Below are 24358 nucleotides of genomic sequence, written 5' to 3'. Positions count from 1 at the left end.
GGTTTGTACCTTGGCTATAGACCAACTAATCCTTGAATCATTCCAAACCCTAAGGCCCTTCAGGAAATGAGGCCATTTCTGGTACCAGTCAGAGGATATAGGTTAGTTACTTCAGGGTGACCTTGCTGGTCCTGAATCAGATCATATCCCAGTGTAGTTTTCTGGTGAGCCTTTTTTCACGTTGTTTGCTTTCTTTTAGGTAGAGCAGATGTCCATCAATTAAAAGCATAGATTGCCAGATTCTTCAACTATAATTGTGGCTTACTCAGTTTTGTATGCCCCTGGGGTCTAGTACAATTCTGTGTAGGTAACAAACAAGCCTTGTTGGTTTGATTCAAGGCTTGATCCAGGTGTCAAGAGGCCAACTAAATGAGCACCACCTTTAAGCAAGTCAGTTTCTGTGCCACGGTTTCCTTATCTGCCAAATAAGTTATTTGCATCAAGTAGAGGTAGGAACATGTTGGAAGCTAAATAGCAAGAGTGCTTTTTAAAAAGTCTGTTTTATATCTGCTGTATTTATATGCTGCCTTTTAAAGAGCATCCAAGAAGATTTATAATACAGGACATATAAATAATATAAATAGGAAAGGAAGTCAAAATATGGAAGGAAAGAAAAAAATATTCTTAAACCTGAGGGCTAAGATAGTTGATGAGAGGGATCATCATTTGCTTCTCTAAGCTTCCTAGCTGCCAGAGCATAAATGGAATCACGGAGTTATGATCTCATTAACAGACATGGGAAATAATACATACCAATTTCTCAGCAAAACACCTTTTCCTGATACTAAGTTCTAAAGGCAATTTTCGTTCGGCACTATTAATAGCTATAGTATGAGTCACGTGGTTGGCCTTGTTTACAGCCATCACTGGCAATTTCAGATGGTATGGATAGGATAATTTGAAGTGAGAAAAGGAGTCTTTGAGTTGTAAGTGTAGTGTGCATTGTACAACAACTGAAGAGGATCCTTGTTTTGTATTGGCGGTTATCAGTCAGACCAAATGTGTCATCAGGTTCATCTTAATCACTGAGTATTTATCCCTTTTTCTGCTACTTTGTGTTGCAGGGATGATGTCTGTCCTTGGACCTTTGAAGATTGACATTGTGTCAAGTTGATTCTTTTTTCATAGAGTAAACCCAAATCCCGTTTGTTGATGAAACCTGCTCAGATAGACACGTTCTTTTGGAAGGCCTGTCTCAGAACATTTGCTATTTGAATTTTTCAACATCTGGGAAGATTTCCCAGAGTGACACATTAGGCACTTTACCTAGGATCCATGCAGTCAGGCCTTTTACCTCCAGCAAAGTAGAAGAAAGATGAAGAACACAAAAGAAACTTCTTTTACTTATAGGATATTCCTTGAGTAAAGCATATGTAGTGCTAATTAATTAAAAGGATCTCCTGAGGCTTATGTCACAGACCAAGTAGAGCTCCAGTGACGACTGCTTGGTTGTTAATCTGGTGAACAAAATCCAGGTGCTCCTTTTGTCATCAGTGCTAGCTTACAGCAGAGTCTTGAGGCAGTTTTATAGAGTTTATACCAGTACTACTCGGACCAGCTGAGAAGAGATAGAACAGGCTGATCTTCCCAGCTTCTCTGTGTTGGGAGTACCTCTATTGAATCTCTTCAGAGCGGCCACTGTTTTAACTACTTTAGTGGCATTCTCTGAAAATGAGTCAGGGGGTATAAGGATTCTTTGTCAGATTTCTCCTTTGATACTACTCCCCTCTCTTTTTCTTGTCTAGTTTGGTTTAGTTAATGAGACTCTGGTTTCCATATTGCTTTCTTCTAAGTTCTTTAGATTTACAGCTTATACAGAAAGAGAAGTTTGTTCATTGGCCAGATTACTTGCTAGCAAGATGACAAATGGATTTTATTTTTTGGAGGTGGGGGAGGCATTTAGAGCCAATGTGTGTTACCCTATGTAATATACTTGTGAAGTTGCTTCTAAAGAATATTTTGATACATAAAATCATGTGTATTTTCAGTTGCCTGTGACGCCTAATAATTCACTCTGCCACCTTAAGTAAAGTTAATGATTTATAAACAGAAACTTTAATGTCCTCTCTGGGGCTGTTACTTAAAGGAACTGGTTAGTAAAGGAGAATCTTTTTTTACCCATCAATTTCTCAAGTTTGGGAATTTGAATATTAAAATTTTGGTCTGGAGGGCCATCCTTTACTGGGTGTAATAATTCAGAACACATCATGTTGAGATGGGTCAGAGGCATGTCCAAATTAAATGTGAAGGGCAACACGTTCTCATAGACCAGAGTTTTTGCAACCAGAAGTCAGAGAATCTGCAGTTGAAGACAGTCTCACTACACCTTTTCCAACTCTTGTCCACACTATCAGTGCCTTGCTAATGGTAAGCAGTTAATAAAAATGTACATAGAGTTGTGGTCACTTTTTCTTTCTTGAGTCCATATTTATCTTTGACTCACTCAGGTGTTTCTTTTGTTACCCCGCTGTTGCTTGCTATTAATACTAGGTAAGACCTCTTTGCTTTGCCCTGTTGTTAAAACTGTGAGAATTAGTACACTGTAAGTTAAGCATTTGACCTTTGGAATAAGAGAAGTTCACCTTCAGTCTCTGCCATCTGATAGCCATTTAGCCTTGGATAAGTGAATTAACCTGTGAGTTAACTTGTCTGAGCCTCTATTTTCTCATCTCTAAAATGAGGAATAACAACAGTACTACCTATATAGGATTGTTGAGGGCTTGGCATTTAATAAATATATGTTTATATCTAGAGTGACCATATATCCTGGTTTGCCTGGTACAGTCCTGGTTTATGCTTGTAATCCCAGCATGTTGCCCAATGAGTACCTCCTTCGCTCTGAAAAGTATCCTTGTTTGCACAATAAATTATACGGTTACCCTATTTATAACTCCCTGGATGGTGTGACATGGTAGTACAAATGAGAACCTAATTTTGAAATATTCTTAACCCAAACGAAGATATTTCTGTTGGTATGTCTTTTCCACAGGAAAATGGGACTTATTATGTAGCGCTTACTTCAATCTATTAAACACTAAACTGTTTGCTGGTTAGGGAGGGGGGATGGGTGTGAAGAGCTTAGACAGTGGAGATCTTAGTGCTTTTAATGGGAACCGCATATGCCCTACGGACCATTCTCCCACCCTACCTCCCATACACACATAGTACGCTCATAGAATGTGGGTCTTGGTTAGACAGTCCACTAGGCTGAATATAGATTGCACTAGTTTGGGGGTCTTACAAGCTTCCAGGACCCTTGAATTACATGAAACAATTCCAAAGATTATACTCCTTTGTACTCCTACTCCCTCCCCCAGGTACTGTTTCTCTCTGCTCTAAACAGCCTGCTCTTAATTGTGCATATCTGATTTTCTCCTGCTGAATTTTGTGGCCTTTGCTCCACAGCAATTACAGCAACAGGATGGAGCACACAGGCCTTTGTTGAGATGCAGACTGCTTTTATTTTTGTTCCTATCTTTTCAGTTTTTCTAAGATATTTATCCTGCTGCCCTCATTGCAGAATGTTTATAATAATATTAGTGCTGCTTAGGAGTATATTTAGGGTACCTGAAGAGGATACAAAGTGAAAAAATCTGATGAACTTCTGGTAAAAGGTAGTGTTTGGAATCATGGGATAGAGACTGGAAAAAGGACTTTGACAGAACCACAAATATAGGACTGTCCAAGCATGCTCCTGCTTGTTTGTCATGAGAGCCCCAGAGCCTCAGCTAATGTGCCCTGGTCAGTAACCTGAAGGGCAGCTACACGTTCTCCTTTATCAGCCCAAGCCAGTTAGCGTCTCTTAAAATCAACACTCTGCACTCAGTTGTGTGAGGGAAACGAGGCTTAAACAGAAGGGGTTGGGGACTGCTTACTGTTTCATGCTGTTCCTCTTGGACCTACCTCAAGCTTAGTTCTTTGTAAACAGAAAAACTGCCTAGGTAGAGCAAGCCCTGTTGTTTATGTGTTTTTCCTTCTTCCCCTGAACCTGTGTGTGTATGATGGCATCAGTGGAGTCCCACTGAGCTTGTGCACTCAAGGTGCCAAGGAGAATGCTAATGTGCTGCTCCACAATGGTGTGCAGCTATGTGTGAGCTAAATGGTGAATTGGTGAGTGGCAGAATGAAGGGGCTGAAAGCCTGGAGGAGATGCATGTAACCATGTTTCATTCATTTAGGCTTCTTGAATGAAGCTTGTTCGTATCATTGTTTTGAGCAATGACAGAATTTGGAAGTTCTGTTTTTAATACATTGTTCCAACTCTTTCAGTACTTATTAGTGTATTAAAGTGAACCTTTGGGGCATGAAGTTTCCAAGGCATAATGGTAACTACTTTATCCATTCCTACTAGGACTGCCTTGGCCTCAGTGCCAGGATCCTGAAATTAAAAAAAGAGACCCATCAGGAAAGTTACTAGGAGAGAGACTCTGCCAGAGTCTCTTTGACCACCTCTATCCTGTCTCTGTCCTCAAGAAAACCTACTGGGGCTGTCACGACTGTTAGCTTTATTTTGGAAATGCAGAAAAGAGCCATTCACCTTGAATTTTCAAAGTACACACCCCTTTTCTCTCTGAATTGCGGAGAAGTCAATATCTAGACAGATCTGCCTGGAAGGTAAAGAATTAAATAGGTTTCTCTCTGGCCTGCATGAGGGAATGCTCATTGAGATTCCCGTGATAGAGAGACCCCAGAAAAATGGTTCTAATCTTTTCAGTCACAGCTCCCTCTAAGGATCTTAGAATCATGGTTCTTTCTTCAGGAATATCCAGGTGCACAGAATTTGAACACACCTTGAGTGGGTTTTATGGGACTCTGAGACTCATCATCCCTGGATCCTGGGTTAAGAAACTGTGTAAAGGTCAGGCCTCTAGGCCACAGTATCTCTTTCCTTTACAGGTCCGGAAACTGCTAAGAGATTAAGTTTCCAGCCTGCAGTTTGTCCTTGTGCCTTGTAACAAAGCCGAGGTTGTTGGTATTCTTGGTCACGCCTTTTCGGGATGCTCCTTAACTTCCCAAGAGACTCATTATAAATGCCTTGAGGATTCAACTCAGGAACTTAAGCACGACAAAACCAGCATTTCAGTAACTTTTGGGGTTTTTTCCTATTATCTCCACCCCACTGCCCTTCATTTGAACCATGGGTCCCCCTAACGCACCGTAACTGATTACACAGGAGTGTTTGTAATTGGGAGGTCATATACTAGACTGAATATAAAAATCAAGCAAAATAATTTGCCTTCCTGTGCCTTACAAAAATAGGTTTGATTTTGGTTTCATACTTCTCCAAGTATTTTTAAGGACCGACCCTGGTGATATCTGAATCTTACTCTTCATTTGATTTCTCTAGACTAAACACACGGAGAACAAAGAACCGTATCTCACACAGGCATAATGTATGTAGTGCCTGGCATGTTATTCTTAGTAACTGAGTATATTGAATAAAACAGTGCTTGATCATCGTCCTTAGGAGAAAGTACGTTAGACTTGGTGACTTTGGCTCACTTTCCCTTTCTTTGACCTGGGTTGTTTTTCTAGCATAGACGCCTCCCATGTGGGTGATAAGGGAGTACCAAGAGGTACAGGCAAGAAATTGATGGGAATTTCTAAGAGCTTATTAGAGCCCTTTACAATTCCAGAAATTGGGGGGAGGCAACGGTTCTGAATACGTGGCCTCCAGCTTCATAGCACAGTAGCATGGAAACACAAGTGGGCTGGAATATCCTAGACATAAAGAGAAAGGTAATTTGAATTTCTCACCCTTGAAACCAGTTTTAAACCCTTAGCATTAGGGACATTCTGCCCAAAGTTGACACTGGTATTATGGTTGATAAATGCTCATAATTTAAGGAACAGAGGGCTCTCTTAGGGTACTTGAGGTTTTGGGACTAGTGATGAATTGAACAGTTTGATTTTGGAACTTGGTTAGAGACCTGAAAGTAATAAAACAACTCTGCCTGGCAGTGCTAAGCAAACTCTTATTCTGCAACCCTGGCTGCCCCTTCTGAGCCAAAGGCTGAGCTTCATGTTCAAAGGTTTATGTGCTCTTGTCTTTGAAACACACCTTCTGTATAGTTACAGTCTTCTGGGAACTGGGCCAATGCTTATCCTAGCCGGGAGCTTAGGCTTTAGTTGGCACCAAGGATTTTGTGTCTCTTATTTCCTTAGAGTACATGACATAGGCAGGATTCAGGAGAAAGGGAGATCTTAAGAATTTTACTCATCCAGTACCCATGTGGAATCTAAGCCCTCACTTGACATAGATGTGCAATGGACACAACCAATCCAATGTCCACAGAGAAAATGTGGAATGGGTGTGGGAACGGTAGCCATGGTGGCTGCTGGGTGTGGGGAACGGGAGGAAGAGATGAGATGTGGAGGCGTTTTCGGGACGTGGAGTTGTCCTGGATAGTGCTTCACGGACAATTACGGGACATTATAGATCCCCCCAGGGCCCACTGGATGGAACGTGAGAGTCTGGGCTATGATGTGGACCATTGACTATGGGGTGCAGTGATGCTCAGAGATGAACTTACCAGGTGCAATGGATGTGTCATGATGATGGGAGAGAGTGTTGCTGTGGGGGGAGTGGGGGGCGGGGGCGGTGGGGTTGAATGGGACCTCATATTTTTCATAATGTAATTAAAAATAAATAAATAAATAATTAAAAAAAAAAGAAATGGGGAAAAAAAAAAAGAATTTTACTGCTCTGGAAGTAGAAGTAGCTGCCTCTTAGGGATGGCAGATTATGTTCACTTGTTCAGGTAACTAATTCAGTTTCCTATTGGTGGCCGGGTGGTATCTAGCTTCTAATTCAGTATTTGAGTTTTTAGAACCCAGCTTCTGAGCACCAGACTTCTTAGCAAGCAAGACATGAAGGTTCCCAATGTTTGCTTCTTATGGGGAGCAGCCCAGCTGGCTTGTCATGCTGGACTAGATGAATTGTGAATGTTAATTATACTGATCAATACAGTGGCCTTGGTAACAGACTTGTAGCTGCTGTAGAATCTGTTTACTTCAGGTTTGTAACAGAAAACAGACCAAGCTGGTTGGGGACACGATGTTCTAAATGTTATAAACTATATTGTAAGTCCAAGAAGACACATGACACAGGGGCTGATCCTGTTGTACCCCTTCCCCAGGATTTCCCGGAGGGTGGCATTACTCTGGGGGTGGTTTCTCTTCTCGTTTGCCAGTTGAGAATGAATTGAGGTTGGCAAAAACTTGGTTCTTGGTGGAGTAGGGAAGGGATGTTTACGGAGCATAAAGGTTAGAAGAGCACCTAATTAGGTGTAGCTAGTTGATGAAGAGTGGATTAGTTTCAACCCTTGTAGTCAGAAGGAGCCCCTCCTGTTTGAGGAGTAGGGGGTTCAGAATTCTGCACATTGTTTTCTGACTCCACAGGGAGGGGATTAGCTGAGTGCTGGGCATGTTTGGAATGAGAGCACCTTGCCAATTTTTACTGAATTTGGATCAGGACATTGTGAAAATACTGTCTCTATCTTCCCCAAACAGGCTGTTTGTCCTGTGCTCCTAACCCCCTGTGGATCCATCTCATGGATTTGTCCGTACCTGATAGATGGAGCTGGTATTAAAGGCAGTTTTTGTTCTTCATTTGTCTTATTTGTTTTATATGTGAACAAGGTGTATCAAACCTATTTGTTCCTTGGTTTATCAAGTCACTTTATCAAGAGCCTGATAAACCCAGTGTGCTTGTGTTTGCTTTTTTAGACCTTGCTCAGACTGTCTCTTACTTAGATCAGTACTTCTCATGGAGTGGGGAGGATTGGAAGATATTAGTCACCTAGGGAGCATTTTCAAAATATTTGTAACCCTAGGCCCCCTGAATCAGGAAGGGGGCTGAGGATAAGGGGCCGGTGGAGAATGGGTTGGCATGTACATTTTGAAACAGTTTGCCCAGGTAAACTTGATAGATTTCAGACTTAGAACTACTCTCTTAGATTGTCTAGCAAGGCTGCCTGAAATTGTTATGAAATCTGATATTGCAGTGCAGCTACCTTCTGTCTTGAATGACTCTTGGACCATGAGGGAAAATCTTGTACCCAGTGTAGAGGGCCTGAAAATAGTGTACCCTTACTTTCTTCTCTGAGGTTTTCAGAGAAAGCCATGGCCAGCAATCTTCGTGCAGCCCTTTCAACTCAGGTAGCAGGTTTGAGTTATCTGTTGATTGAATAAGTAAATAAATATTGACTGAGCACCTACCATGGGCCAGGGTCTGTTCTAGGCACTTAGGATACATCAGGGACCAAAACCTGTAGACCTTATGTTGTAGGACTATTGGGGTTGTTTTAGTGTAGTGTTTTTAACCATTTGAGGTTCCACACCCTATCCGAGTACATCTCCCAGAAAAAATGCACATTCACATAACAGTTTGCATATAAGGGGAGAGTTGGCAGCCTGAAGCCTGCCCATGGTTAGGTGTGGGTTAATGCTTGCCCAGAAATGAAGATGTGGTGACTAAGATAAAACCAGGTACTGAGTTGGGTGTTTGGGACTATTGCCTCCTAACCAGACTGGGTTATAATTTCTTCATCTTTTGATGGAGAACTCAGGGGTGTTTCTAGAAAACATTAAGTGTAGGGAATGGCCAGATCTCCAGTAGACCAAAAACATTTCTTGAATCTGTTTTCTTTTTGAAGTGCTGAATATGATTCTGACTCTGCCCCCACTCTCAGCTCTAGTTTCTGGCTGGTTGGGCTTCCTGGACTCAGCGAATTAAAAGTCAGGTCAGAATATGAAGATTTCCTTAATATGCTAATTTATGTTGTGAATTCTTGGACTGAGAATGAAAGTAAAATTATTAAGACCATGAGGACATTTCAGTGGAATTCTAGCTTAAAAATCACAGAAGGAATTAATTGAGGATAGAGGGGATGGGGAAATAAATAGCCAAAGAGTAAAGACTGGAGAAAGATGATAGTAAAAATAAGAGGGCAATCAACAGATGAGTGGATCAATAAAATGTGGTATATACACACAATGGAATACTACTCAGCTGTAAGAACCAATACACTACAATCGCACGTGATAACATGGATGAACCTTGAGAATCTTATGTTGAGTGAAGCAACTCAGGCATTGAAGGACAAATACTATATGACCTCAATGATATGAAATAAGTTAACTGCCTCAGAGAGCTAGAGTCTGGAAAAGTGGCTTACAGGAAATCGGGGGGTGGAGGAAGGATGTGAGTTAATGTCTGCAGGGGTGGAATCTGTGATGAGCTGGCGGTAAGTATGAGCACAAAGAAGGGACAAAATGGGGGCAAGGGGTTACCTTCGGGTGGGGTTTTCTGGGTTTGAGGGGGGCTGGGGATGGGAAGAGGGGTAATATTGTCCAAGAAATAGGTGGGAGGGAGGGGCAACATACGAATATGGGAGAGTGTCAGAAGTTCGTTGAGAACTAAATGTTGAATAAAACGTATCAAAGTATAAGTAGGAGGGTTACCTGGTTAGGACGCTCAGGGGGTATGGTCTGATGCGTGACGGACTCCGGAGGGAATAGCTGAAGGCTCATTTTGCCAAGGTGGGTTCTACCATTGGGTGGGGTGGACCCATATCCTGGGGAAGACTAATGCCGTTGAATAGAGAGAACTGTATCTCTCGTGAGAAAGGACGGCTCCCAGGGTATTAGATTGGCAGGCCTTGTGGGCCCTAAGGGGAGGGGAAAATGGATGTGGAATGGATGGAACAAAGGTAAATAAGGGGGCAAAAGAGGAGTTATGTGAGAGTACACGAGGATGAATATAAAACAGCTAATATTACACCAAAAACATATAGGGGACGACAGACTAATAATGAAAACCATAAGACAAAACATAGGATAACTAAAAAATTTAGAAAACTGTACAGCCTAAAATATGGACCACATAGTAAGCACAAATGTCACCTTGTTTGAAAACTATAGTGTTGGAATCTGCACATCAGTTTCAGGAAATATGATATGAATAAGTTAAAAGATTATTGCTGTGCAAGGGAAAAGGTTTTATGGTGGTTCTGGGGAAATACTGTATATTGTATATATGAATTTCGGTGATCTAAGACTCTTCTGAAGCTGACATTATGTTGGGATTCACTTTACGGGAAGTTTTGGATCACAGAGTGGTTCAACAATGGCAGCGGAGGAATACTGATATGGGATGTTATTGACAGGATATATATGGTTGACAGGGAGTTATACAGGGCATATGCCCAGGGTATATGGTAATGTCTATATATACTCATAGTGGAAACAAAAACAACAGCTGGGGAGGTACTGGGCTCCTGGCCGGGGGGTCACTGTTGTGGGCCCTGGGAGAGCAGCGGCAATCCTCCAGGTGCAACGGCAAGAACCAGGAAGGAAGGAGGGCCCAACAGTGGGCTTGTGATACTAATGGTTACACTTTTGAGCCTATACACCTGCAATAAGAACAAGGCCTAGAGTAGCATTGTGCCTGGGGGTTTCCTCCTGACAGCCTGCATGTTACTCAAATGTGGCCACTCTCACAGCCAAACTCAGCGTGTAGATGCGATGCATTCCCCCCAGCGTGGGACATGACACCCGGGGATGAGCCTCCCTGGCACCGAGGGATCACTACCACATACCAGCTGAAGAAGCAACTAGAAAATGACCTTGAATTAAAGATTCAATGCGGAACAGCAGAATATACCTGTCTACATATAATGACATGACTTCGGGAAGCTGTCTGACCTAATGTAAGGGGGAAATGGAAAGGAGAAATGAGATTATAAGGCTGTGAGTCTCTAAAAAAGAGTCTGGAGGTTGTCAGAAGGAATACCCCTATGTACAACTAAACAGAGTCTAAGAGACAGATAAGGTAGATACAACCCCAGGTATTGGTTCTTTTGAGCGATAAAGAGACCCACGGGTTCTATGGTCATGGCAGAAGGGGTTCACTGCCATGACAGATAGCCCTTCTTTGGAGCTGGTGTTTCTGCGTGATGGAATTGGACTCAGAGGGGATCTCTTTTCACAAGACTTGCATGCTACTTTATTGGAATTGTAGTCGGTGCTGGGTTTAAGATATATGTAGGGGATTCGAATCTCTGGACTGATAATATGACACCCAGGCCCAGAGCCTCAACAGACTTCAGCTCCTACACTTTGATTTATTGGACTTACTCCACTCAGCTAACATGGAGTTGAAGAAGGTCAACCACCACAACATGGAGCCTAGAGTGTCTACAACTGGAAGCGGGAGGAGTGCATCCAGTACCCATATGGAATCTAAGCCCTCACTTGACATAGATGTGCAATGGACACAACCAATCCAATGTCCACAGAGAAAATGTGGAATGGGTGTGGGAACGGTAGCCATGGTGGCTGCTGGGTGTGGGGAACGGGAGGAAGAGATGAGATGTGGAGGCGTTTTCGGGACGTGGAGTTGTCCTGGATAGTGCTTCACGGACAATTACGGGACATTATAGATCCCCCCAGGGCCCACTGGATGGAACGTGAGAGAGTCTGGGCTATGATGTGGACCATTGACTATGGGGTGCAGTGATGCTCAGAGATGAACTTACCAGGTGCAATGGATGTGTCATGATGATGGGAGAGAGTGTTGCTGTGGGGGGAGTGGGGGGCGGGGGCGGTGGGGTTGAATGGGACCTCATATTTTTCATAATGTAATTTAAAAAAATAAATAAATAATTAAAAAAAAAAAAAGAATTGAAAGGATAAAAAAAAAAAAAAGAGGGCAGAGCTTAGAAAGGCAGTTGACTAAGCTGGTGAGCCAGGCATCCAGGAGAGCAGCTTCCATCTGCAGTCAAAGTGAGGGAATCTAAATCTAAAACCCAGAGGAAAAAAGATTCCTTTTTAGTCCTGAAGGGGTCTGTCAACATTGCTTTATTATTAAATAGGATGCAAGATGAAAAGAGGAGGGCAGATAAGACTTTGTTTTATTTATACTAATACTACTATGTCTCTGTCCTGGAAAAGTTGATGTTTGACTTGAAAGAATGGCCAAACCCTGCCTCGCGGTTAGAACAGTGTGTAACATGTACTGCTGAAACATGAATGAAATTTAGTTTGAGGTACTAGGAGGAAAAATTGTGCAGAAAGACATGGCTGGGTTTAGAGGGAGCACACAGAGTGCCAGTTCTACCTTTACTTCCCTGAAATCTGATCTTTGGTAATAACCACAGGCCAAGGCCTCTCTAGGGTGATCTTTACAGGGATATATTTGTTTCTCTACCTGAAATCTAAGGGGCCTTTCCATACCCACAGGAGATGGGCTGAGTGAGCACTTGCTTTAGTCCTTCCAGGCTAAGCTTTTATAAATTCAGAGCCCGTTAGAGAACAGAGCCCACAGTCCTCCTCAGAGGAGCCAGGAGGCTCTAGATGGTTCCAGTTGTAACTGTTCTTCAGTGGATGGAAAAACTATTCTGCTATTAAACCATCCAACCTGCTATTAGTATAAGGACATCTCATTGTTTGCTCAGTGGTGCATTAAAACCAATACTGCCTAGTCAAGAGAAATATAATCACACTACCAATTATCTTTATTTTCTTTTTTTAAGAATCCCTTTAAAAAGAGCAACAGAATTTCATACTTCACTTCTGGGACTTTTAAAATCTGTTTTGAGGTTCTTATTCAACCTGATAAACTGTATAGTTAAAACCTGTTATTTAGTTTTTGGGAAAATTCTACATATCTTCAAAACCATATAGCCAGAAGTTTTTCTTCATTTATTTATTAAATATTGAAATAAATGCCTACCATAGGTATGAAGCTAATATTCAGTGATTATGTATCATATAACTTAAATCTAGAATAGGTTAGTGGAATTAATAGCCTTGCAAGAACTTTTTCTAATCTTAGCTGAGATAGTTGGAGAGGTGGTTTCAGAAAGTGGAAAAGCATCAATAGGAAAATTTGTCTTTTTTTAAAAAAAATTTTTCTCAGGGTCTCCAAATTTAATATAACTTTTTAAAAAAGATTTATTTATTTATAAACCACCCCCCTTGCCGCTTGCTGGCTGTCTGCTCTTTGTGTCCATTCGCTGCACGTTATACTGTGTCTGCTTGTCTTCCTTTGTTGCATCATCTTGCCGTGCCAGCTCTCTGCGGGCGCAGGCCAGCCTGCCTTCACATATGGTAGACGGGAGCCCAACTGATTGAGCCACAGCTACTTCCCAATATAACTCATTTTTAAATGGGAAAATCCAACCTTGCTATATCCTCCAGACATGTTATAAGATGGGGAGATGACTTGGAGAAGGTGTTCTTTGAGTGGCACGTCATGGATGAGAAAGAAACCTAGTGGAATCTTCTCATTTTAAGGGTATGTTCTTTGGTTTGTGCCATTAATCTGAAAGAAAAGTTCCTCCATCCTTATTTAGCACAGGAAAAATAAACCTGTTTAGAAAGTACATTTGAAATATAAATTCTATTGCATGTTTTAAAGTATGGTAACTTATTGTGAAAATAACCATCAAGTTTCCCAGGTGACCAAAAAAAAAAATCATTGATCAGTTTTAACCATAACAAATTGAAAATCTCCTAGTAAGTAACTACATGTAGAATATCTAAATTGCTTTTGATGCAATAGAAAAGTCTGGGGGCATTTCCTTTGTCCTAGTAAAGTGGTCAGGATTAGATTGGCCATACGTTCCTCTCTTTCCCACTCAATCCCCAAAAGACAGTAAAAGTATATGCCTGAATGGAACTTCTTGTTTCCACAGTATTTGGGCACTGCTTTTCTCTCCTCACCCTTTCCAGGTCTAAGGAGTAGTACTTCTCAGTGGAAATTCATTGGCAACTTTAAAGTATTATATTTCTTTGCATCATTTCACTCTCCCCAAACCAATCCAGATTCTGGAACTGAAAGAATTCTTTTCCTTCCTCAAAGCTTACAAACATTCATCTGGAATAGTAAGTGCAGAAAGCTTGAATGCCACAGTAGACTGTTCCGTAAACTGACCCCTTGAAAATAAAAGGGCAAGCTGGTGTTCCCCTAGCCTATTCCAAGAGAAGGAAAGTAGTACTGGACTTGCAGAGTTTTGTTTTGCTTTGCTTTTAATCTCAGTGTTGGTAGCAAATTGCCTTGAGCAAGTCACTTAACTCACACCCCCATTCTGTTTTCTCATCTGTGAAGTGATACTCAAATGAATCCAAAATACTTTGAAAATATAAATTCTCTGTAAGGAAATCACAACCACAAGTCATGTGTCTTAAAACATGCTAGAAAGCCATAGAAATCTAGGCATTCAGAACTTTGGTATAAGTTTGGATTTCAGGGGGAAATCCTTATCTAGTGCTTTCAGAAGGTTTTATAGTATGGCTCATTATTTGTATTTTCCAAGGTTTAAACAGAAATGGTTTGAAAAATATTTAGATCAGTGATGGCCTAGCAGTGTTTATTGATACATTTGCCTATACAAAATTTGATTTGACTTGGGTTGCCATACCACCTAAAGCAAAGGATCTTTATCCTTATGTTTCTGTTCACTTTACTTGTTAGAAAATGGCTTTTTAGATAGTCATAGATCAGGAAAATCCAAATTTCTGTGTTCTGGTGTGGGAGGGAGAGAACGTGGTGGTGGGTACTGTAATCGTTCCAGGGCACCAGGTAGCCTTGTTTTTAGTAGTCCCAGATGTATGACAGCTAACAGTTCTTCTCAATCAGCTTGTTTCTTACAGGCCATTTAAAGTCATGATTTTATATTGAGACTTTTCCCTAAAATTGAACATACACCTTTTAAAAAAAAATTTTTGTTTTTTTTGAAGATGCATAGATCACAAAAAATGCTACATTAAAAAAATAAGAGGTTCCCATATACCCTGAACATATACATCTTACCTTTGAAAGCCAAGAGGGATGGCAACTATTACCTCTCTGGAGTGAAAAATACAATTTTGTTTTTAAGATGGCTTGGTGTGACTGATTGTTGTCCATGTACTGTGTCTTAGTCTCCTTTGAGGCTTAATATTCTTTATTTCGTTTTTAAGTGCTATGGAAACTGAAGCCAGCAGCAGCTGATTTTTAAAGGGATTTCACCCTGTACTTTAACTTGAAAATGTCCAGTTTAACTACAGATTGGATTCTGAAAGTTCCCATTGACCCACCCAAGCTTGAAATAATACCAGTTACTGCACAGTTACTATTCAGCATTAAGTCCTCAAAGTCAGACTTACTTAATGCCTTTTCCCTCCCTGAGTTATGGTAAGCAGTGGATTGTAACTAAAAAACTGAAGTGATTTCTGTCTCCTTAACCTTTGTTGAATGTTAGCCTGGGGTTCAGAAAGCTGACCTGCATAGATTCAGCTGCTTATGGTTCTTCTGCCACCCATGTACTACTTGGCAAGAACTTCCATGTCTTTCACCTCTAGTTAGACATAGCCTGACCTTCCCAAAAGCTAATCTGACTCACCACTGGAATTTACTCAGTCAACTAATATGTGAAGAGGGTTTGATGTGTTAAGATGGTAATTGGTGTTCAGCCTCACTTAAGCTAGTCAGCTATATCAAGGAAGGGAGAATCGTTCTTATACATCTCAAATCTTGTTCTTCTTGTAGGCTAACAAATCACACAGATGGCATTTTCTCAGTCTATGTGGCCACCTCCCAGAATTCCAGAGACTCCATCTTCCTTCTAGAGCTGTCTCCTAAGCACTTGTTCTCTTGAGTTAACTTTTCTACCTGTAGAAATTCATTTGAAAAATACAGGTTTGACTATTTTTGAGCACTTGGCAAATTTTAATCTTCTTAAAAAAGAACAACCCAGCTATACATTGCAGTAGGACTTGCCAGTTGAAGTTCTTGTAGGCTTCATTTTTTTAAAATTAGGATTGGTTTTAGAGAGGATGGAGAATTAAATTAACGCTAATGATTTTTAATTACAAGTGTATGAGGTAAACTCAGTAATCTGCTTTGGTCTTTCAAGACTCAAGAAATGTTGCTTCTTACACTCTATGAACTAATACAGAGTGATTTCCAAATGGAAAAACAACAAAAAGGTACCAAATATTTTGGCATACTACTTTTTTGATAAAGAAAGAAGGGAAATAGAAGTACATATTTGCTTTTTGTTGTTTTCCAAAGGAACATGGAAAGGATAAACCGGAATCCAATGAAAACGAGAAGTGGGGAGCAGGGTGGTAGGAATAAGAATGGAAGTGAGACTTCTAAGTATACTTTACTTTTGAGGCATGGAAATGTTTTATATGTCAAAAACTAAGTTAAATCAAAGAGGAAAAAGAAGAAAACTTTAAAATTACTTATACACAGAAGCCTAATTATGTATCACATTGATTACACCATCACACAGAAACCAGTACTCTGATTATTCGTCTTTATTGAAATATATTCTAAAGACAGAAAGATCACTGACATTTTCTCTCAGTGGGTTATTGTTAGTAATATTAGTCTTGCAATTTTGAAACTATTTCATTGTATTGTAGACTAAAGTAAATAAGTAAACATTGTTATTAGACAAAGATTTTCAATGTAAAAGAGATACAGATAAGAAAATTAGAGGTTAAATAAAATGAACATTTATTTATTTAATGTTAAATTTGAAATAGAAATATCATTATGAACTCATGGTTAGAACAAAAAGATTTATTTCTCCCCTAAAAGAAATAGAAGCAATAAAAACTCTAATAACAGTTAGCATGCCTTACACCAATATTAGTTTCTAAATATCATTTCCTACTAAAAGAAATCAGGGTTTCTTGGAGGAAAATGACTTATTCCAGGTCTGGGCAAAGTAAGAACAAGGTGAGCCGGGTGTATCTTCTTATGTCAGAGAGGAAAGAAGTGCTTAAAGACTAGTTTGTTCATATCAAAAGGACAGAAGAGTTGGCTTGAAGGAAGTTCCCTTGGCCAAATTTGAGACAATTTGAGCATTCATTGCATTTAATGTGTAATTGATTGTAACATAAAGGATAAATAAAAATAATGATAAAAAAGGAAAAGAGAAAGGAAGAGGAAGAAGAACGACAGCTAATATATATGGAAGGAATGGTAGGAAAACAAATCTTGGTTTATAATCCACCCCTTCCCAATATAATAGGTTCAGGCAAGAATTATTAACAGTTGCTAAAACCAATAGGAACAGAATATTCACACGATGACAAGTTTCACCCCACAAATTAACCTTCACTTGCAAAGAAGAAAAATGTGCCTTTTATAGGAGAGGTCTCATGGTAGTCATTTTAACCAGAGGTTCAAATTTAGCATCCCTAATAGAGGAATAACCCTGACATGATGTGCCTGTTGATGTGACACAGGGTGAAATACACATCACCTATGAGATATTCTTGCTAAAATTTTTAACCCCTTTTTAATCAAGCCTCAAAACTGAACTTCCAATTAACGGGGGGGAGGGAGTTTGAAAATTTCAGAATATGGGAAATTCAATTAACAACTGGCCTGGACTCTTCAGAGCAAAGTCCATATCACAAGGGGCAAAAAAAGCAGGCCACTCTTCCAGAGTAGCAGAGACTATAAAGAGATCTAACAACCAAATGTATTTAATGATCCTTGATTCAATCCAAGATTGGAAGGGGAGAGGGGAGCTGTTAGGATGAAATATTCTTATAAAAATTGGGGAAATTTGTGTACTATTTTTATTGTGGTTTTGTAGGAGAATATCCTTATTCTTAGAAGATGCATGCTGAAAAACATGGGTGAAATTTCATGATGTTTACAACCTTTTTTTAAAGATCCTTTTGAAAGTATGCATGTATTGTATATATGTGTGAACAAAGAAAGAAATCTAATGTGGAAAATAGAAAGTTTCAATCTAAGTAGAGAGCATACAGTTGTTCATTATACTGTTCTTTAAACTTGTTTTGTGTGTTAAAAATGATCATAAAGTTGGAAGACTAAATAAAATAGAAAGTACAGCATTGTTAGGGGGTAGGAAACTTTGGTATGTCACTAAAGTCATAAGTATGTTCCAAGGACCTTGATTTCCTCAACCATCTGTACTAATTTTTATTTTTAAGTCTAGAGTTGATGATAACTCATTGTCAGGAGTAAAAGTTGACTGAAATGTTTTTATATTATATTGAGATTGGGACTAAGTATGGGAGGTTTGACAGGCCAGGCAACTGGACAGGTGGATCGCTAAATAGGCATTGAAACTGTCTAGATGTGTATTACATTCTGTTGTAAATTGTAGTTTAAAAAAGATTAGGAAGCCCTGTTCTGTCCTACTTGTTGCCAATTTTTAAGCTCTTAATTTTATCTCTAGGTGGCAGTTAGAGACCCAGATCACTCATTTTCTCTAGAGCACTTTAGGAGAGAAGAGTCAGTGGAGTGTGGTGCCCCAGGGATTCTCATAAGGGTAAAATTCTGCTCTTTGGCAGAGTTTTTCAAGCTCTGTATTGCTCACCATTCAAGTGACTCAGCCATGTGGGACCTGGTGTTGCCTCACCTCTTCCTCCCACCAGCTCTGATGAAAGATCAAGTTGAGTGCCATTTTGAAAGGAATGTTTCTTCCAACTGGAACTGAATTCTAGCAGTGTTTATGTGTTGAGACAGAGATGCATGGAGTCAGAGAGAGAGAGATATGCTGTGATTAGTCAGAATCTCAGAACTCAAGAACCCTGAGACAGGGAAAGAGAGCAGAGAGTAGCCAAAATCTGCTGTGTCTCAGAAAGCTGGCTTCTGCTGTAGGGAAGGGAAGAAGTGGCTGAAAGTGACTGGATTTGCCTGTGGCCTGAGATTACTTCACTGAGATTTCTGGTAGGTGTGCCTGACAGCATCATGCCCTTCTTCTGTGGAAAACTTCTTTTACCTGATTGAAGTGAAATATATTCATACTTGGCATATTATTATGTTGCAAGCAGTTGGGTTTATTGAGAACTGTTTCTTAGGATTCATTTGAAAATGGGAATCAAACTGATCCACTGGTAAGTGTCAAGAAAAGGTGTTTCACCTATTTAGGTTGGCAGCCATACCCTATTCCTTTCTCTGGAAAAAAAGTGGGTGAGAGTAGAATCTGTAGAAAAAAGAATAAATTAGAAGATGTGTGAAGGAGGAATTTAGAAAAGATGTGGTAGGAATCCTGGAAGGTGTCCTAGCACACTGTTTAGTAATCGACCTTGTTAAAATTTCTAGGTTCTATTAGTCACTTTTTCAGTCATTTGCGAAGTGTTGATTTTAAAAATATGCTTATGCTGGCCATAATTTCTAAACAGAAAAATCTGCACACACAATATGCTAGAGAAGAAAATGGGATAGAGTATATAAAATTGGGAATGTCCCAAAAAATCAATCCTCCAATGATCCTCAGAGTAAGAAAGACCGATACTTCTACTCATTTCTAAGGCATGCATTTTTAATGATTTGTTTTCCTAATGATTGCTGTTTATACTTTTGAGCCTCGTTCTTCACCCTTAAGAGGAAAGCTTTCTAAGGAAATTAAAAGCTATTAAGTAGCTATGTGAAATAACAAAATTAATAAGGTATCTAGCCTAATTTCTAATTTTTGGAAGCCGGAGTTATACTCCAGATAAAGCTTTGAAGACTACATACTAGTATATTGCTGATGAGACAGTAAAATTCCACAACAAAGCCATTTATGTTATCATTACACTGGGTTTTGGTCAAAACATGTCTATAGATTTTAAGGGACCATATTTCCTTTCATAGCACTTTCCCGGAATAGCTCTGGGTACTTAATTGGTACCCAGCAAATGTGTTGACTGAAAGAATGCCATGCACCTTGGTATTATCCTTATCACCATCCCTTTGCCATCACGTCATATGGCATTCTGGTATTTTTAATTCTCTTTGATTCAGGAGTTAGAGGGCAAAATTGGATGGGACCTGGAAAGGAAGTATAACTAGACTATTTAGCATCTGAGTATACAGGCCATGTGTTTGTGAAAGTAAATGTCTCAGCTTATAATAGTAAAAAATATCAATTAAGATCAACTAAATTAGTAGTATACAGCAATTTTTCTTCTATTGTGTTTTCACTTTTTTGGATTGCCCTGTAGTCTCATTTTCTTGGTAAATTCTGTACAACAATTACTTTAGCTTACTCTGTCACCAAACTTATCACTAGGTGATGGATGTATCCTGAATTGTTTCTTCTGTAGAGCTTTTCTTTACCATTCTCAATATTATGTGGAAGAGAGTCAGCCATTATGTCAGCTAAGCTATTCGAAAGGGTGTTTTAAAATGCTCATCTTGTTTAACTGGCCTGATAATTACTTGTGTTTTTAAGTTTTACATCGCAAGTAGAGCAGTAGAGTTCTGTATTTGGATGTGCTATTTGGAGAATGGGTCAATTTGACCTTCTAGCTTTTCTTAGATGTGATATTAGTTCAAGATATGGAACACTGGTATGATTGTTCATCTGTGAGTTAGGCTGTTTTGGGGGTGATGCTTACCCAAGCACAAAATAATTCTCTACTACAGGACTTTTTTGACTTTAAGATACTTTTTGCACTTCAACCGCCTTAGCTCCTCCCTACCCCCTCCCTTTCTTAATCATAAGACTCAGCATTTCTTACAAATCTAGATTTGAATAATCACTAAAGCACACCAGTCAATACTTTAACAATGATAGGATGAAATGATGATGGGAAAGTAATGTAAACAGAACAACTTTGCAGTTGTTCTGTTGTGATCTGGTTTATTTAGAGAGAAAACTTGTGATATCCAAAAGTTGCTTTTGGCTGCAGTGTATTTACAATGTGAAGGTGAACAAACAACATTCCAGAAGGTTCTTCACCAAGGGGATGCTGTGAAGACAACCAGTGGAGCTAGCAGGACTTGAAGCATCTGCATTCCATAGCAGCTCTTGTGACATAAGTTCTCTTTAGTGCGTAGTTTGGGGTGGGAGATAAGACATGGTTATCGTATTTAATTGGGCCACCTTATAAACAGTGGGAATATAAAAGAGCTGCAAAATAAGACAGCCATCCATCCATGCTATGACTTGAGTTAACATTCTGCCTACATCAGATATGAACTGTATTCATTATTTGAGAGATGGGGTGGTAGGAGCATTATACTAATTAGTAAGCTACTTGCAGCAGTCTAATATTTTTAGATGGGGAAGATTTTGCTAAGCTTTAGGCTACTGATGAGCTGTATTAATATGAGGTGGGATTATGACTATTTATTCAGCTCTTAGGTTGCTGAAGAAACACATTTCTATCTTGCCACAGCTGCCTCTATATTTTTCTTTTTAAAAAACGGCAAATATTATTGCAGTTTCTCCTTCTCCCTCCCTCCACTTCCCCCCAGGTAGGTGGTATCTGGGAATATGCCCAGAACCTTTTGAAAAAAGACCAAGAGGGAGGGAGAGTAACAGTCATGAGAGGAGAGCTTCTGGAGGAGGGGCCCATGCCAGCAGCAGAGAAGCTAGTGGAGGAAGGGCCTCTGTAGAGTAGTAAGAAGAATTGCCGGTGGAGGGTGCATAGCTCAGTGGTTGAGCACCTACTTCCCATGCACAAGGTCCCAAGTTCATTCCCTGGTACCTCCTAAAAAGAAAAAAGCATTGATGATCTCTTGACTGTGTATTTTTTATGCTACCAAAATAATTGTGTATTGAGGGTTGAAAGTCATCACCTTGATACTGGATTAATCTCTTGAGTAAAACTAACTTTGCTGATTGCAGAAGTCATATGAACATGCAGTGGGAAATCCTATCTCGACGGACAGATGCTGACCTGTGGCCACCTCAGTGAGTTTGTCCTTGAAAGGCAGTTGTGCTTTCGACATTTAAACTAGTTAATGTTTTGGCACCTAAACTAAAAAATACTGCTTTGGACTTAACAGTGTAATTGATAATCAAATATTAGCACAGTAAATGTGGCTTAGGTTGAGTATCTTATTTATTTGCTTATTTTTGAAGCTTCAGTGATTTGATCTTATAGAAGAGAAGATTTTGAACAATTCACACATTCTACCTTCATATATGCAGGGCTCTGGGCTAGGTGCTGGGAAATAAAGCTCTTTCTCTTCCATGCCTTTAGGATCTGTCCTCTGACTTAATAAAACGGACTGTAGACTCTGCCTCCTCCGTATTTCACAAAGTAGCCTAAAGAAAAATCTTGTCCACTTGGCTATTGAGTCAAGGTAGGTTTTAAATAGAAATGTACCTGGGTTTTTCATTAGGGCCTGCTGCTCAGAGGGTCAGTCATGTTTATGGCTACTACTGCATAGCCATTCTCTGCTTTCATTCTGTGAGTGAGCCGTGCTAGACAGAAACTCAAATCTATGATCCCGTGATTACTGCTTCATTACCTGTGGATTCCTACTAAGTCAGTCTTTGATTTGCTCATATTAGCTACTTAGGCCTAGGCTGTACATTTAAGGCTGATTCTTGGACTAGTAGTTGGTGCTACCCTAACTGGTACATGTGGCAGAGGAGGGGAAGGTATTGAGGTATAACTAGTGGGCAGTTGATTGTTACTCGGCTTGAAAGTGGCAACCATCATGTTGCTAGCATGATGGAGAGATTTTAGCCTATAATGGCTTACACGTCCAGATGTATTTGTTGAAGACTTGGCTTAATTAATTCTCCATGGGAGCCTTTTCAGATTTAGTTAGATTGTGATGGTATAGAAGAGAGTCTTAATCTCAATCCTGTTATTTCCGGATTGAAATAGTTTCCCTTATATGTGTATAAATACATATGTATTTTTTAAAGATTTATTCATCCCCCCCTTTTGCCTCTTGCTTGCTGTCTGCTCTCTATGTCCATTTGCTGTGCGTTCTTCTGTGTCTGTTTGTCTCCCTTTTGTTGCGTCATTTTGCCGCGCCAGCTCTCCATGGGTGTGGGGCTGTCAGCTCTCAGCAGGCACAGGCGAGCTTGCCTTCAGAAGGAGGCCTTAGAAAGTGAACCCAGGGCCTCCTGTGTGGTAGATGGGAGCCCAATCAGTTGAGCCACATCTGCTTCCCTATATTTTAAATATCCCACCTCCCCTCCCTGAGATGGCTCCCTCATCTGTCTGCTTGTTGTTTCCACTCATTGTCTGCTTGCTGTCTCTGCTCAGTGTCTGCTCGTCTTCTGTTGTCTTCTTTCTGTGTCCATTTGCTGCATGTTCTTCTGTGTCCACTTGCATTCTTGTCAGTGGCACTGGGAATCTGTGTCTCTTTTTGTTGCATCATCTTGCTGCATCAGCTCTCTGTGTATGCAGCACCACTCCTGGACAGGTTGCACTTTTTTTCATGCGGGGCGGCTCTCCTTATGGGGCGCACTCCTTGCATGTGGGCTCCCCTACGTGGGGACACCCCTGCGTGGCACGGCACTCCTTGTGCACATCAGCACTGCACGTGGGCCAGCTCACTACATGGGTCAGGAGTCCCTGGGTTTGAACCCTGAGCCTCCCATATGGTAGGTGGATGCTTTATCAGTTGTGTCAAATCTGCTTCCCTCCATATACTTTAGAAACATCTGTTTATTTATCTATGAATAATATTAATTACAAGCCCATCTTCCAAGTATCTGTCAAACAATTCTCTGGTTCTGGTTTATTTCATTTAAGGAAGTTTTATCTTCTCTCTCTCTTTTTTTTTTTTTTTTAAGAGAAATTGTAGGTTTACAGAAAAATCATGCAGAAAATAAGAGGTCCCTTATACCACCATCCTTTTCCCTATTATTAATATTTTCACTTCATGTGGTACCTTTGTTACACTTCATGAAAATTATTATTATAATTAAACTATTAACTGTAATCCATAGTTTACATTAAGGCTCACTGTGTTGTGAAGTTCTATGATTTGTTTCTTTTTTAAAAAAATTTTTATTCTAGTACCATATATACAACCTAAAATTTCCCCTTTTAATCACATCCATTACCAAAATTTTCCATCACCCCAAACAGAAACTTTGTACCAATTAAGCATTTTTTTTTGTCTTTATTTTTTTTAATGTTACATTAAAAAAATATGACCAATTAAGCATTAACTCCCCATTCCCTACTCACACACCAGCTCTGGTAACCTGTATTCTAGTTTCTGACTCTACTTTCTGAATTTGCTTATTCTAAATATTTCCGATCAGTGAGATCATACAATATTTATGTTTTTGTGTCTGGCTTATTTCACTTGACATGATGTCTGCAAGGTTCATCCATGTTGTCATATGGATCAGAAATTCATTCCATGTAAGAAAATTTTTAATGCAGAATTTACCACCTCATTTTCTCCTTCACATTAGTCGTAGTTAGTTGAAATTTACTCTAACATATGTTCTTTTTTCCATTTCTCTTTCTTTGGTATATTCTGGTATTTTGATTCTTTTCTGAGCGTGGACGGTTCTGGGTATCCTGCATTGGCTTGTGAAGTATAGGCATATGGTTGGGCTCTGACTTTTGGCACCCCAATGACCATCACCATTTTAGGAGTCTCCTCATGATCCTTCACAAAG

At 39.9% G+C, this 24358-nt stretch overlaps 1 protein-coding gene across 2 annotated transcripts in view; it reads left to right on the top strand.

Annotated features, from left to right (window-relative positions):
* The window catches only part of AHCYL1 (adenosylhomocysteinase like 1), a 42427-nt gene that overhangs the window by 2694 nt on the left and 15375 nt on the right, over positions 1-24358 (top strand). The window lies entirely within an intron of this gene.

The sequence above is a fragment of the Dasypus novemcinctus genome, chromosome 9 (genome assembly GCF_030445035.2).
Source record: "Dasypus novemcinctus isolate mDasNov1 chromosome 9, mDasNov1.1.hap2, whole genome shotgun sequence".
In the NCBI taxonomy this organism is placed as follows: domain Eukaryota; kingdom Metazoa; phylum Chordata; class Mammalia; order Cingulata; family Dasypodidae; genus Dasypus; species Dasypus novemcinctus.
The sequence above is the reverse complement of the archived record's forward strand: the minus strand, read 5'-3'. Positions and strand labels throughout refer to the sequence as shown.